Raw genomic sequence first — 16,299 nt, forward strand, 5'->3', positions numbered from 1 at the left:
AACACATCACTTGTATTCAACTCCTTTTCAGCTGATGCTGGACAGGCCTGGCGATGGGGGAAAGAATCCACCGTATTTCTTCTGTGGTTTGTAGAACATGGAACGTGCACAAGCACGTGGGCTAGGAGGTATTTTTGAACCAAGCACATGTCGATTTAGGTGTTCCTTCATCCTGTATGCCGGGACGTTTGCTTTAGTATTACAGAGTACAGGGGAGGAGTTTTCTCCTCCACCCTGCTAGGTTCTTTGGGTGTTCTAACAAGCAAAGTGATGTAAGACAGATTAACAGGAGAAAAGTTTAATTACGTACATAAGAGGGACCCATAAGATGAGATCCAAGCCAGGCAATTGAGGCTTCTGTGCCATCCTGAGCTAAGGAAGGAGCTAGGGACCTGGGGCTTCAGCGGGAGAGGAGGGGGATTCACAGAACTTTGCCCCAGTGTACAGATAAGCCATTCAGTAAAAGTTTATAGCTGGGAACAGCTCCCCCCTCTGAGCAGGGCCCCCATCCAAACCCTTCTAAGTAGTTGAGGGAGAGGTAAACATTTTTCTTAAACCTTCACCCTGATTGTCTTCAGCTCAAACGAATCCACTTGCCAAAGTAGCATATTTGGGGGGGCACATATCCTCCCCCTGCCTCAGTCCTACCTTTGAAATCTCCGGGAAATTCTGCAGTCCAGAAAGTGAGCTGGTCGATTGCTCCAGCTCACTGACCTCATCTCTTAGTCCTGAGAATAGGTTGGTTCCATTAAGCAGCTGGGTCTCAGTTCAGGAGGCAGCTATGCAAGAGGGCTTCCGAGTGAGGCCTGGGTGTGAGTAACCAGGTGTTCAATGTGGGGACAGAAGGAAATGGAGTTAAGTCACTGGAGCAGGCTGCCGTCCCAGTTTCTGGGCTCCAGAGCTTGGAGCATCTTCAGATGCAGTGAAGCCAGGTAGTGGAAATCGGACAGCTGGCAAGCTTTCTGAGTGGCCCCCACGGGAGCTGGGGTGGTATCTCCAGAGCATATGTTAGGGGGTCCGGCTCCAGCTCACATGGCTGCAGGAAAAGGGCAGCTTTGGTTCTCAACAACTCCCAAGTGAGAAGGGCAAGGGGGACTGGAAACATCAGTTTGGAGAGTTGCAGCCAAATATAGGAAGAAAATAGAAGAATTTGGACCTAGTCCAGTTTACAGGTAGAAAACAAAACCTCACAGCCCAGGAGCAGCACTAGACTCTGCTGTCCACAAAGGCATATTACTGAAACATTAGGTCTCTCTGCAGCCAGCCCACACCCATCAAAGCAACCATAGCAACACTAAGTCTGTTTTCCAATTGAGTCTAGTTTCAGTAACCCGGCCTGGTTATTTATAGAAGTGCAGAATAACAGTGCTCACCATATAGGCTCTATTAAGTCTGCTTTGCTGAACTTTCCATAAAGAGTCTTGGATGAACCTCAAAAGCCTCTCCAGGCTAAGAAACCACACCAAGGACCTGCTGTCAGACTTTGCCTGCAATACCTACAGATTTAGGTGAATTCCTCTCTTCTCAAGGTCCCCAAAATATCCTGAGGTTCTTCGGCCTGCCAGGAAGTGCCCTTCCTTGCTCACCAGGCCAGGCTGCCGGGAACCCTGTAAGCAAGGGGCCAGGCTGATGTTCCCCCAGAGTCTTTATTGGCTCCATAAGGTCAGCCTTAGTTCCTGAAAGCTGATCATCTCAGAGTCTTTACAACACTCTCAAATAGCACAGTCTAGTCAAAGCCTGGTAACATAACCAACATTCCTAATCATGTCCTGTTGCAAGAATGGATTCTTAGTGCACTCATGCACATATATTGCCTCTAAAATGAGAATACTAAGTTGGCAAATTCTGGAGGTATCAGGTAGGGAGAAAAATGGTTTCATCTTTGTTCACAAGGATGTATCTTAAATTGTTGATACCTTAAGAGAAGGTTTCCTTAAATCTGGAAAAACGAAAGAACAGGCAATGTTTCAAAGCAGAAGTCATGGAATTATAGTTCTTCTAAGTTCGTGCAGTTCCATTAGTTCTAGAAAGTCTTTCCCAGCTCACTTTTCCGATTGTAAGACTCTCAAAAGCCCGTCCTTATCAGAGCCCTTTCCTTGACTCTCCTGAAGGGGAGATGCCTTTGCAGGAAGGCTGTGGCCCGAGTATCACAGTGAAGCAACTGGTCTGTAACCAACAAGACTTAGGCTGCCCGTTGTTAAAGATCTGAGGGGAGTTCGTTATAATGGAACTGACAAAGCTAGTTGCTTATTTCTGTATGTTTTAAGATAACTGGAATTATGACCAACATTATCCAGGACATACTAGGTTTCTAGGAATTTGTAGAACGTTTATATTAATATTCGCCCCTACAGTGCAACCTAAGAAGGTTTATCATCACGTATTTGACATGTTTTCCATATAACTTTACACATCAAATAAGCCTATTTAATGTTACATCGTTCTTTGTATAAGCGAGAACAAATCTCGTGAGATGGTCCAGGGACCCCCTGGAAACTCTCAAAACTGAGTTCAAGGTCAAGGAAGGCCTTATTTAGAATTTGACTTGGGGAAGTTGGTCGAAAACATCAACATGTTTGGACACTTGACTGAAGAGGGTCAGAGACGGCTGTCAAACTGTACTTTGGTTGATTTAGTCAAAGGGCCAGAAACCGAAGAGCTGGTGTAAGGTACAGAATCTTGGCTTCCTGGCACATTATTTAAAAGGTAAAGAAACTTTCACAGTCTGTTGTCAACAGCAAACCTGAAGAAAATTCCATTTTAAGAGTAAAAACCAGTTTTGTACCACTTACTTTTGATATTAAAACTAAATTTTAACCTTAGCCAGCTTGACCACACATTAAAATTTCTCTTCAAAGATTCCTTTTCCAGGGATGCCTGGGTGGCTCAATCGGTTAAGCGTCTGCCTTTGGCTCACGTACTAATCCCGGGGTCCTGAGATCGAGCCCCTCAGCGGGGAGTCTGCTTCTCCCTCTGCCCGCCAGTCCTCCTGCTTGTGCATGTACGCTGACAAATAAATCTTAAAAAAAAAAAAAAGCCTTTTCTAAAAACCTGCAGCTTTCTTTGTCCTCAACAAAAGTGCATCTTCACTCCTCAGACCTCCTTTTACCAAAAATCACACGTGTCTTGCATACAGAATGTTTTCCTTATTATTTCTAGTAGCTTCAGTCACATTATAATTTTTTAAGCCTGAGACATTTCTCGTGAATGCCAACAAGCAATTGTGAACTGTCACATTAGTATTCCCTAGATTATAAAACATACACCAATTTGCCAATTTCTAGAGACCTAGGCTTCCTGTTAGTACAGTTTGGTTCCATGTGGCACAAAAAACGTGTTTGCTAAGAGACCCAAATAGCTTTAAAAGTTCTCTCTAAAAGGAAGCCAAAAGTAGATAAACCGCATCCCCCTTCCCCCTCTGATGAGAAGCCTCTCTCTAAAGTTTGCATTTCAAAGCACTGCTTTGAAGTCCCAGAGAAGCTGGGGGTAGAAAATCTGCATCACAAAGGCACAGAGAAAGTCTCCAGAACTCTCTGGATGGAGTTCAGAGGCTTATTCCCCTGTTCTCACAGGTCCCGGGTGCTCGCTGTTGAAAGGTTTCCCTTTGCTGTTCTTCTGAAGGGCAGAACAGGTGTCCCAGCGTCCTCCTCTTATTGATCTGTGAACACGGAGAGGAGGGGGGCGAGGTTAGGATTGGTAAAGACGGATGGGCTAGGACTTGCTTCTAGAGCCACCCTTCTGGTTTTGAAGAGATTTGCAAGACCGTTGTTTCCAAATCCGTGGAGAACAGGGTTGCAGCCTGAATGTCACCAGGCGGATCCACCCACCGAACGAAGTGACCTCCGGCTTCTTCCCCTCTGGGCACAGTTTTATTTTAGCTTGGGGGAAAGGCCTGCCCAAAATTAAGTAAAAAAATAATCCTGTCAGGCTCTGAATATCAGCTATGGTCAAAAGTTCGGTCACACCAGGGGTCTCCCCTCTTATTTTCTGCCTTTTTATCTACTGATCGCAGGAGGTCATCCATTTGAGGATTTTTTATTTAGGACATTCTTCTACTGTGGCCTTTGACCTTTGAAGAGCATCCCCAGCAGCCTCTGGGGACGGGCCTTGGGGACAGAGGGGAGCAGCAGGAGCTGGGTCTGTCTGACGTTTTAGGGACCTCTTGTAAAGAGCTAATGAGAAATTAAAGCTACAACAGTTCTTTCAACAAAGCGATTTTGGAATTAAGTTTTTTGGAGGCTTCTGCATACTAATTAAAATAGGCATCCCATTCTGTTTGATTTGGAAACCCCTGCTTTTAAGTGTACTGCTTACATGATCTTTGGCGTTCCTCCTAAAGGCCTTCCACCTCCATCGGCCTGGTTGTGATGCCCCCGAGGGCTGGCTGCGGGGTAGTGGGACCCTGGCTGCGCGGGGGGTTAGCGCACACTTCTGCCGAACCGTATGTAGGCACAAAGGGGAAGCACCCTCCTACACTTGTGTCTGGCCAGATTTTGGAGCCCCCAACCTGACCAATCGCAGTTCTCAGGACACGAAACAAGCTTAGAATTCACCATTTCTGTGGCTACCCACAGCTTCCGGGATCACAGTTCTAGAATACACGTTAAGCAGGGGTGCTGGAAGGCAGGGTGAGTAACTCTTCAGATTTTGAGGAGGGGAATTTACATTGGATGTCAAGTTTAATTTTGTTGTGGCATCTGTTCTTTCACTCAGTTAAGGGAGTCCGTAATGCTGGCCATTATACTTTTTATCCACTTTTTATCTCTTTTCCAGAGATACCAGTGAGGTAATTGGGATGAGTGCTCTCTAAAAACATTTTTCTTTCAAATACAGCCAATTTAGAGGATCCGTCATCAGGCCCTTCAGAGTAGGATGTAGGTTGACGTCAGTAGTGGAAAGGCTTTATGAGGTGAAGAGCAGAGGCACCCGGAGAATGCAGAAGGGGCAGCTCTCACAGCCCGGAGAGCTCACTTCAGGAGTTAGCCGCAAAACCAAGACTTGATGGTCACAGTGGTCAGACTGAGGTAACCAGTGTGTCCAGTTTCCCAAGAGAACATGAGGTGCCTCCGGTGGCCCACTAACCTCAGACACCAGGCAGTGCTCCTGGAATGGGGCTTTCCCAGCACCAATAAGACAATGACGGTGGCGAGGACAAAAGCCCTTGATGGATGGGCCCTTGATGACAAATTCCTGGGAGCTGGCGTGACCGGACAGAGTGCTGCCAGTGGTTTAGGGTCTCGGGTCCCCAGTCAGTTCAGCCGGCCACCAGCTGCACCTGAGTAAGTGGACCATCTGACCCAGGGAGAACGTGCTCACCGGTCACAAAGTCAGGTGGTCAGGACATAAGGCAACATGCAAGGAAAACGTGCATGGGAAAAATAAAAAGTTAACAGCTTCAGCCAAACTTTGGGTCTCTTGGAGCCAGACTGACGCCTAAGAGGAACGGGTCTCTGGGTTGGGGACTGTGCGGTGTTTCACAGCATACCTCACCGTACAGAAATTTTCTTAAGGTTGGTGGGTGACCTGGTGTCAATCTAACCCGTTACATGACCAACTTACCTAAACGTGGAGTCCACGAATTCAGTGGCAAACACTCCCACAGCCGGTAAATGATCCTCCCATGCCTGCCAGCTTCTCAGCTATGGCTTTCAAGAGCCCCCTTGGCAAGGCATCTACCTCACAGGCACATTAATCGCAAGCAACGCATGTCCAAACAGAGGCCAGCATGTGGGGCTGGCTCACAGGGCCTGTGCCCGTGTTCTGCTCTATGGCAATTCTGCTTTAGGACAAAAAACACAATAAAGAAAAACTGACCATCTCTGGGAGGAAAAGGATCAACAGAAACCAAGAGTGCTTATAACAAACTTTAACAAATCGTTACATCCAAGGAACTAGTTCTACAAATATTTGCTCCTGCTAGTCTGAGTTTATGAAAGGAAGGACTGTCCCTTCTCCCTTCCATGAGACCCTGCAGGCAGAGATTGGAACACTAGCATGGTAAAAATCCTTACCTGACGTAGGCAGCACTTATCAGAGGCCCAGCAGCTCAGCTGCAGCAGCCGCAGGGGGAGGAATGTCCTCCTGGTAAAGATGCTGCCCACTGCACCAGCTGCAGGGGAGGAGACTTTTCTCCTCCACCTGCTAGGTTCCTTGGCCTAATAATCTAACGGACGTATCAAACAGGTTAACAGAAAAGTGTGTAGGTATGGGGGCACCCCTAAGAACATGAGCCCCAAGGACAAGCCAGGCAGTTGAGGCTTCTGCTTCATCCTGAGCTAAGGAAGGAGATAGGAGCATTCACAGGAAGATAGGTCATGCAGGTAAAAGTTTATAGCTGGTAACCCCTCCCTCTGAGTGAGGCCCCCTATCCAAACTCTTCTAGGTAGTTGAGAGGTAAGAATTTTTATTGCATCTGCTGTGTCGATTGCCTTTAGCTCAAACTAATCCACACGTGAAAGTGACATCTTTTGGGGTCATGTATTCTGCTCTGCAGTAATCCTGCTTTTAAAGAAAATCTAAACTACCTGAGAACTTCCTCACTAAAGAACTTCTGGCAAGGGTCCTTTAAAGATGTAGCTCTTCTAGGGGCGCCCGGCTGGGCCAGTCCCTGTACAGAGCATGTGACTCAATCTCAAGGTCAGGAGTTCATGCCCCATGTTGAGCATAGAGAGAACTTAAAAACCTAGCTCTTCTAATACATTTTAAAATATAATCCATTTTAAAGACCTGGGTGGCTCAGTCAGTTTGGCATCTGCCTTCAGCTCAGGTCATGATCCCAGGGTCCTGGGATCGAGTCCTGCATCCGGCTCCCTGCTCAGCGGGAGGCCTGCTTCTCCCTCTGCTCCTCCCCCCACTTGTGCTCTCTGTCAAATAAAATCTTAAAAAAAATAAAGACCATGATATAAACATTTATTGCATAAAGCAAAACTGTTTCTATTCATTTTTATAATAAAGCAAAAGCATGCAAATATAGTACCTACAGGCAGACAGTCTCAGCATACTTGTTGAAATATAGATTATAGGTTAAAAAGAGAAAGAGCAGGGCGCCTGGGTGGCTCAGGCGTTAAGCGTCTGCCTTCGGCTCAGGTCACGATCCCAGGGTCCTGGGATCGAGCCCCACATCGGGCTCCCTGCTCACCGGAAGCCTGCTTCTCCCTCTCCCACTCCCTCTGCTTGTGTTCCCTCTCTCACTGTCTGTCAAATAAATAAAACCTTTAAAAAAAAAAAAAAAAGAGAGAGAGCCAAAAGGACTATGATACTAAGGAGGTTTGAAAAAAATTTTCTCTTCTAGGAGAAAAATAAAAACTGGTGAGGTCATTTGAATCCTCTCACCTTGAGAGTTTTCCTTCAAATCTGGCAGCTCTGGGGAAGTGAGACGGCCTGTCCCTCCAACCTGGGACAACAGCACGAGGGTCCCTGTGGGGGTGTGTCCATGGACTGCGAGCCTGTCAGCCCCAGGTCACTTGTGCATGGGGCAGGTGGTACTGCACAGACTCCTGCAGGACGAAGCCAAGGGAGTCCGGGAAAGGACCAAAGTTTCCCCAAGAAATTGGTATTTGCACCTTCAAATTCACCCTCCCTCCCCAACCCTGTTTGCATGACCACCTCCAGGCAGGAGGACACCAGGGCAGCTCGCGAGCCTCACTCAGCCCCATGGGCTGGGGAGCCTGGCGTTTGCAGGGCACCTGGGCGGCCACCTCGCTCCTTCAAGGCGGGAGCAGCGAACCGCTGCCCAGTCTGGGGTAACTGGTGTGATTGATCTAGTTCACATGCACTTTTCCTTCATCTTAAAATTTAAAAAATAACCGCATCCCTAGAATCTATCCCAGAGCTAAACACAGTGACCCACTAACCCTGAGTGTGCCCTGCTCCGCTGGAACCTCGGGACTTGAGGGGACACAGACCCAAACACCAACACTGTTCCATCAGGCACAGTGGGGACACAAACCCGTCGTCCTGGCAGCTGGTTGCCCTGTGGCCCACGTGTGCAGGCATCCAGTGGTGGGGGGAGGTGCGGCGTCCACTGATGCGGGGGGGTGCATGGCATCCACTGGTGCGGAGCGGGGGGCGGACAGCTCCTGCCGGTCACTAGGAGAGGAGGGGGCTCTGCACAGCTCCGCACCACCAGTACCGGGTCCCCCACTTTTCATCTCCCGGGGTCCCAGGCCCCATCAGCAGGCGCTGGGATGTCACCCCAGGGTCTGGGGAAGGCTCCTGCCCAGCACCTCTCTCCTTCCAGGGTCGCCCACACTCCCCCCGCCCCGGGACCAGACAGGGTCTTGTGGGCGGAGAGAATCTCGAATCTAACAGCTTCACGCAGACCTTCCTCCCTCAGGAACCCCCCCCCCACACCCCGGCCGCCTGCGCAGCCTGCGGGTCTCAGCCACTGCTGCTCCGCCGTGTGGCCGCTCCGCCACCCCTAGCGGGCAGGGCACCCCCGGGCCTCACCCCGCTTTTGCTTTCCTTCCGGGACCTTTCCACCGCCCCCGCGGGCAGCTCTGGGAGCCTCCTCCAGTGCTCCCAGGAGGCCTCCCCCCGCTCCAGGCGGCTGAGTCCCCCTCCTATGATCCCGACACTCTTCCCACAGAAGACACTCTTCCCACGCTCAAGGGAATTCTAAGTACGGAGACCACTGAGTGGGCATCGCTCTCCGGGACACGTAGCTACGACAGAGCCGTTTGTAAAGACTTGCATGTTAAAAAGCCAGCAGATCAGCTTTCTTACCAACCATCATTATAATCACAGACAATAAAATCATCACTGCCCCTCAGGAGCAGTTAGGCTTTGTCTTCCTCCTCCCCTGGGTCGTTAAAGGAAAAGCAACCGGACTAGCAGTAATGAAGTTTAGCATGCAAATTCGGTGAGCCATTAAATAGCAGGTGTCGACCCCTGCCACTGACAAGGACACCGCGAACCCACGCCTCTGCCCTGGGGATGGGTCGCTCTGCTGGGCTGAATCCTTCCAGGTCCCATGCGGCCACCTCCACGAAGTCCTATTGGGTCCCTCTGGAAAGAAGGGACAACCCACACTCTGAACACCCCTCTCCCCCCACAGCCTCCCATGCTCACACCACTAGAAGCAAGCTCATGAGGGTGGCGTCCTGGCTTGGCTCACTGGTGTTCCGGAAGAGAAGTTAGCACATGTTTTCTGGGAAGGACCAGATAGTAAATGTGTCAGGCTTTGTGGCCAGGGGCCAGCTCTAGCACAAACTCGGCTTGGTTTGTCTTTGTTTTCAAAACCTCTTAAAGACTATAAAAGCCATCTTAAGCTTGCAGGACATTCAGAAACAGGCTATGGTCCATAATTGACCAAAGGGCTGTAATTTGCGGACCCGTGTTCTAGAACAACACCAGGCACGTAGCACATGCCCCCAAGATGGTTTTTGCATGAATGTCAAATTCTCTTCAGTCTGACAACAAAGGGATTGAGGGTGAGGTCTACACACCATGAACCATGTAGCCTTGTTAAGCAACTAGGATTTTGAGCCTCAGTTTCCCTTTTTCTTAGGGGATTACAGGGGTTTGGTTACAACTTCATCAGCCTTCTGTTCCTCACCCTCCCCAACTTTTTGTTCCCACAAGGCAGACAAACTGTGTCCCTTGCCCCCCTGCCCTCCACTGGTCCCCATCCCCCAATGAGGCTGCCCTCCCTCCCTTGAACAAGGGTCCGAAGCTCAGGGAGGTCTGTCCCGACCACTGCCGCACCATGTCTCCACTGCGTTCCAGCCACCCTGGCCTGCAGCCAAGGGAGGCAGCCGGTCCTGCTCCAGGCCCTTTGCACCTGCTGCTTCCCACCCCTGGAAAGCTGTTCCTCCAGTGTCAGATTGAATGATGTCCCCCACAATTCGTAGGTTGAACCCATCATCCCCAGTGGGGCAGGATTTGGAGATGGACCCTTAAGGAAGTAATTACGGTTAAATGAGGTCACAAGGGTGGGCCCTGACCCCATTGGGCTGATGTCCTTACAAGAAGGGACACCAGCAATGCATGCACAGAGGCCACGTGAAGACAAGGAGGGAGAGACCACAGGAGAAACCAGCCCATCGGCACCTTGATCTCAGACTTCCAGCCCCCAGCACCACGGGAGGGGCAGTCTCGGTGGCTGAAGCCCCAGCTTGGGGTCTGTTATGGTGGCCTGACCGGCGCCCCAGTCACACAGTCTGCTCACCAGGTAACCCGGCGAGAGCAGAAGCCTCCTCAGAGCAGGAGCTCGATGGCAGCTCTGGAGGAGGACTGGGCAGGAGTCCAAAGTTAGGTTACAGTAATAATAGGGGAATGTATTACTAATTACCACATATACCTAAGAGGAGTTTAAACAAGATCATACTGTTAAAGTTTTAATGACCTAGAAAAACAGAGTAAAAGAGACGTTTATATAAACAATGTTCATATTAAAAGACCGAAAATTACTTATGTTTTGTAATAGTTACGGGTAGATTGGGCATAAGGTCATTTTTACTTTCCCTTCTAGATCTCTGAACTTCAAAATTTTCCACCAAATGAGTGTATTTGCTTTCTCCTATAATCAGACAGAAGCATCAAAATTGGTAAAGGTTTTGCTTTTAAAAGGGGACTTAGGGGCACCGGGTGGCTCAGTCGGTTGAGCATCTGAATCTTGATTTCAGCTCAGGTCATGATCTCAGGGTCTTGGGATGGAGCCCGGTGTTGGGCTCTGTGCTCAGCGGGGAATCAGTTTGAGACTCTTTCTCTGCCCCTCCCCCCCCACACGCATTTGTCTAAAATAAATAAAATCTTTTAAAAAAAATTAAAAGGGGATTTAAACATCCTAGAGAGTGATAGGTTCTGTAATTGGATAGTAGACAGTGATTATAGGGGTGCCTGGGTGGCTCAGGCGTTAAGCGTCTGCCTTCGGCTCAGGTCATAATCCCAGGGTCCTGGGATCGAGCCCCGCATCGGGCTCCCTGCTCCGCGGGAAGCCTGCTTCTCCCTCTCCCACTCCCCCTGCTTGTGTTCCTGTTCTGTCTCTCTCTCTGTCGAATATATAAGTAAAATCTTAAAAAAAAAAAAAGAATGATCTAGACATCCACTAATGACCACATGTCTAAAAATTTGCAGGAATAGTTAGGATGGCAAGATTACATGCACGAGTTATTTTAAAGATACATATACATTGTTATAGATACACATGATTGCAGAACGGTGTAGAGACAGGGCTGGAACTTGCCAGCCAATCTAAGGGACCCTCCCAGGGGAGCCGGCGTGGGGAGGGGGGGGTTCCTGAGAGACTACACCTGCGAACATTTTTAATTTTTTAAAAATATTTTAAGTAATCTCTACACCCAATGTGGGGCTTAAACTCACGACCCCAAGATCAAGAGTCACATGCTCTACCGACTGAGCCAGCCAGAGGCCCCCAATAAAGCATTTTTTTTTTTTTAAGATTTTATTTATTTGACAGAGAGAGAGATCACAAGTAAGCAGACAGGCAGGCAGAGGGAGAGGGAGAAGCAGGCTCCCTGCTGAGCACAGAGCCCAATATGGGGCTCGATCCCGGGACCCTGGGATCATGACCTGAGCCAAAGGCAGACACTTAACCGACTGAGCCACCCAGGCACCCCAAGCATTTTTTCTTAAATGGTGTTTTTACGTTAAAGTAATGAACCAGTGGTTTGCAGATGGTCCCACTGGCTGGAGCGCCGACTCCCAGCGCCCTTGCTGCAGAAGGCAAGGTTGTCCCTCCAGCTCCGGAGTCACACAAACCGACGCTCAGACCAGCTTACCTTCCTAGGGCCAGGGAGGTGCCTGGGGAACGGTGAGGACTCCCTCAGCCACGCGCCGGGCTCCCAGGACGGTGACGGGGCGCGGGGGAGGGGTGCAGGGCACTCTGCTTAGAAAAAAGTTCACGTAGCGTGCGGTCACGGGTGTGCACGCCCACCCGCACAGGTGTGCACGGATCACTCATCCGGACCCTCCCTAGGCTGCTCAGAACTGTGCCCAGCGCCCTCCCCCGGGAGGCCCACCCCGGGCTGCAGTGGGCGCTGGTATCGGATGCCCCCCCCCCACCGCCCCAGTGCAGGGGGCCTGTAACCCCAGTTCCCCAGCCACCATCTGGAGGGGAGGGTCCTCCATCCCGTGAGGCCCAAGTAGCACTGGATGGACAGCAGCTTCCATGGGCGGGCGCCCCAAGGAATGCCAGCGTTACCCCACGCAACCCTGGAGACAGATGCTGTCACCCTGTGGGACAGGTAAGGACCCACAGGTGGCACCAAGAGCCAAGACCAGCCCGACCCCACTGGCCCCACTCGGCCCAGGCCAGGCCCGGGGAGTGTGGCCTCAGGGTTTACAGCCCACCACGCACCCCCCTACACACCACGGCTCCCCCCACCAAGTACTTACCCTGAAGACTTTATGAAATACTTGATTAAACAAAGAATCTGGTTAGTAGTTTTCATACAGATCACCTGCTAAGGCGAGCAGATCGGAGATACGAGATGGACATCATTCGAATTCAGATCATCTCTGCTTTAAGCAACACCCGTGGCTCCCCTCAGGCCACCGTGGGCAGTGAAGAAACAAGAAACTCAACAGGAAAGGACCGGGATGAGAGGAGCACTGTTAGGGAACCCGCAGGAGGGGTAACGCAGGCCCGGAGGGCGGCACACGGAGGCCGGAGGATGACGAAGATGCTCGTCACCTGAGCGGTGGCACGGGGCAGAGCCAGGCCCCGGCCCGGTCAGTGGTGCCCAAGCCAGCTGCCAGGTGGGACCCGCAAGCTCACAGAAGGGGGTTCTGGGGTCTTCCTCCCCCTGGGGGTTTGGGGGGACAAGTGTGGCTCTGCCACATCCACTACCGTCCTGCGGTGGGGGGCCCATGCTGATCCTCCAGGAGCAGCGACCCCAGCCAGGCTGGCCCCAGGCCAAGACGTGGGACAGGCCGGGACGCTCACCCCGCCCGTGGCCGTGCAGGCCCTCCTGCCCAGCGTTTTGGTGGCCAAGTGACCCTCTGAACCTTCGGCCGGGGCCTCACGTGTTTGTAGCAATGTTCGAACAGGATCGCTCCGCATTAAGTTCCCAGCACGTGAGCAGCACGGAAGATGTCAGTACCAGCCTTTCTAGGAAGTGGATCGAATCTTCTCCAGGCGCTGGGGGTCGCTGACCCACTTGGAGGTCCCCTTGCCAGGGAGCCTCGTGCGGGGTCAGACTCCGTCACCGGAGGAGCCGAGCCCGGCCTTCCTCCCCGAGGCTTCTCCCCCCACAGACGTTACCGCAGCCGGGCCAGCCCGCGCGGCGCCGGGACCAGGAGCGGGGAGAACAGCTGGGGGGCTGCTGACCGGGCTGAGGAGCAACACAGGAGCACTGGGGGCCCCCACGTGTGGCCTGCAGGACCAGCCAAGCACCCCCGACGGTGGCCTCTGGTCACGCTCGCCAACCTTACGTGAAAGGCCACGTCAGGAAGGATAGGACCGGGTGCCAAAGGGTCCACGGCCAGAGTGATGCCCAGGGCAGAGCCACAAGGGAAGGGTCAGAGATGGGGGCGCCACCCACAGGACCCCACAGCTGGAAGCGGCAGGGGGTGGCAGGGTCAGCCTCAGAGAATTCCCGCCAGAGCCACCCCACCCCTGCTGTGCGGGCCGGGTCCCCCTGCACGTGGCCTGCCCTTGGCCGCCTGCTTCCACCCGGGTCCCCGCACCACCCCCGGGGGGCACAAGCTGGAGCCTCCTGCCCCTGCCGGTGACCTTACTGACCTTCACGACTCTCGTGGGAAAACAGGAGACTGTGCAGGTTTCCTGAAGCTGCCGCAGAAAAATCACCAGACGGGGGGACTGAAGACGACACTGGCCTGTCCTCTCACGGTTCGGGGGTCAGGTGTCCGCAGGCCCGTTCGTCTCGGGGGGGGGGGGGGTGTTGTGACAACCTCCACCTTCACACACCCACCTCCCACTGGGGTCCCTCCCTGTCTCACGGGGTCACCGGTCCGGGAGTCAGAGCCCGCCCTAACCCAGGAGGATCTCACCGAGAGCCTTACCCGACCACAGCCACGAAGATCCTATTTCCAAACAAGGTCCCAGCTGACATGAATTTTTGCTGATCGCTGTTGCGCTCACTACACCTGCTCAGCGGCGCGCGAGCTTGGGTGAAAGCAGGTGTGTGCGACACTCGGCAACAACCCGCCATGGCCGCCACGCCCTGAGCTCCTCAGGGGACCCTGCCCTCGGCCCTACTCCCTTTCCAGGAGACAAACCTGAGGCACAGAGAATCTGAGGAACTTTCCCAAGGCCACACAGCTATGCGGGTAGCAGAACCGGGCCCCGTGGCCTCGTGGCAGGGTCCAGCATCTGCACGCTCACCCAACGGGACGCCCACCACCTATGGGGGCAGCAGGGCTCCCTTTCTGTCCTCTGCGCCCCCGGGGAAGTGTGTGTGTGGAAATGGAGGCACCTCTCATAGAATTCCGGGGCGCTGTGGGCGCGGGGAGGCCCCGGGCAGCTCAGAGCCCCCGGCACTGATGTCAAGATGCGTGACCGCAGCTGGAAGGCCTGGCCCCGGGCAGCAGGACGCGCCGCCAGAGGGCGCACCTCCGTCCCTGGCTCTGCCACTGTCGTCTCCTGTCCTTGGGCACCCCGCCGTGTGCTGCAAGGGCAATCTAGAGCGTCAGGCGCCACCAGGGGCCTGTCTCCCCAGAGCCACCATGATTAATTAACCATGTGCAGCCGGAAAATACTCAGACACGAAAGCAAATCACATCAATCTCACTGATTTGTCCGGTGCCAGGCTGTTGTATCATGTATCAGATCCCACTTGGGTTTTAGGTGGAAGGTGACCGGGGGGCCCGGGGATTTGGGGGAACAGCCTGCGTAAAATACAAGCATGTTTAATGTGGAAAAGACACTCAACTATAATGACAAAGGAAGCAGAAAGACAGGGGCCTTGTTGGAGGGCTTCTTGGAGAAGCGCTCTGCAGTGCAGAACAAGACCAACGTCCCTGGGCGAGGTCACTGTGCACACAGGCCCCAGGGCCCAGCCGCAGCGACAAGCCAGCCCCAGCCCCACTGGCCTGGGGTGTCATTCTCAGCCTGGATCGCTTCCAGTGCCCTGGCCCCCTGCCTTCAAGAGGAGGCTTTGAAAACTAACCTCCTAAAGCAGAAAACAGAACAGAATACATAGAAATTCAGAAAAGGGCTCCTACTCCCAGGGACGCCAGCCCCAGCTTCTTTCCAACTGAGCGGGGCCTGGCTGCGGGCCGATGAGCGCAGACGCTCCAGGGACCCCTCCTCCCCCGCCAGGCGCACCCTGTCCCCCCAGCCCCCTGACCCAGCTCCTCCACCCTCTCACAGGCCGCCTTTCCCTCCTCAGGGCCCAGCCAAGCAGACGGACAGGACAGACAGCTGGAGGTTTCCAGCATCCTTATCCAGAGCTGGGTACGGGCATGCGTGTGTGTGTGTGCGTGCGTGTGTGTGCACATGCATGTGCACAATACACACTTGGACATTTTTCAAACTGAAGATTTTCCCTGCAATTTCGTCAGCCTGTCAAGTCAAGGTAACGACACTGCTCCGGTGTCTAATTAAGAGCATGAATCATCCTCTCCAGCAGCCACGTGGAAGCTCTTGTTCAGGGAGGGCTGTTCACAGCTAGGGGAGGCCTGCTGGGCAGCCTGGAGGCGGAGGCTGGTGTTCTCACCAACAGAAAGATCTTAAATTCCAAATTTCCAAAGGGAAGCTTTTCAGCTTCTGCTGCCCATGTGTGGTGGGCTGAACATACTCCCCCAAATTCACATGGTGAAGGCCTAGACCCCAGGGGATGGCGTTAGGAGGCAAGCCTCTGGGGGTGACTGGGGTTAGGGGAGGCCATGAGGGCGGTGCCCGCGATGGGATTAGTGTCTGCGGAAAAGGGCAATTCCAGAGCCATCTCCCCCTCTGCCATGTGAGGACGTGGCGAGCAGGCAGCCTTTCTGCAAGAACCCTGACCTCGGACAGCCAGCCTCCAGAACTGAGGGAAACCGGGTTGGTAAGCCCCAGCCGCAGTCGAGGCGGCTCCTGAGGGGCACAGAACACAGTGGGTACACCAGGGGCCATCCATTCTGCTCAGGAACTGCAGCCTCCAAAGTCTGCGTGTAATCTTTTTTATGATTTTATTTTATTTATTTGAGAGAGAGAGATCACCAGAAGGGGGAGGGGCAGAGGGAGAAGCAGACTCCCCGCTGAGCAGGGAGCCCGACATGGGCTCGATCCCAGGACCCTGGGATCATGACCCGAGCCGAAGGCAGACGCTTAACGACTGAGCCACCCAGGCGCCCCAAATGTTTTCATATTTTAAAGCGCTATTTTGAAGTAAGAAT

Source organism: Neomonachus schauinslandi, chromosome 10, assembly GCF_002201575.2.
Source record: "Neomonachus schauinslandi chromosome 10, ASM220157v2, whole genome shotgun sequence".
NCBI lineage: Eukaryota > Metazoa > Chordata > Mammalia > Carnivora > Phocidae > Neomonachus > Neomonachus schauinslandi.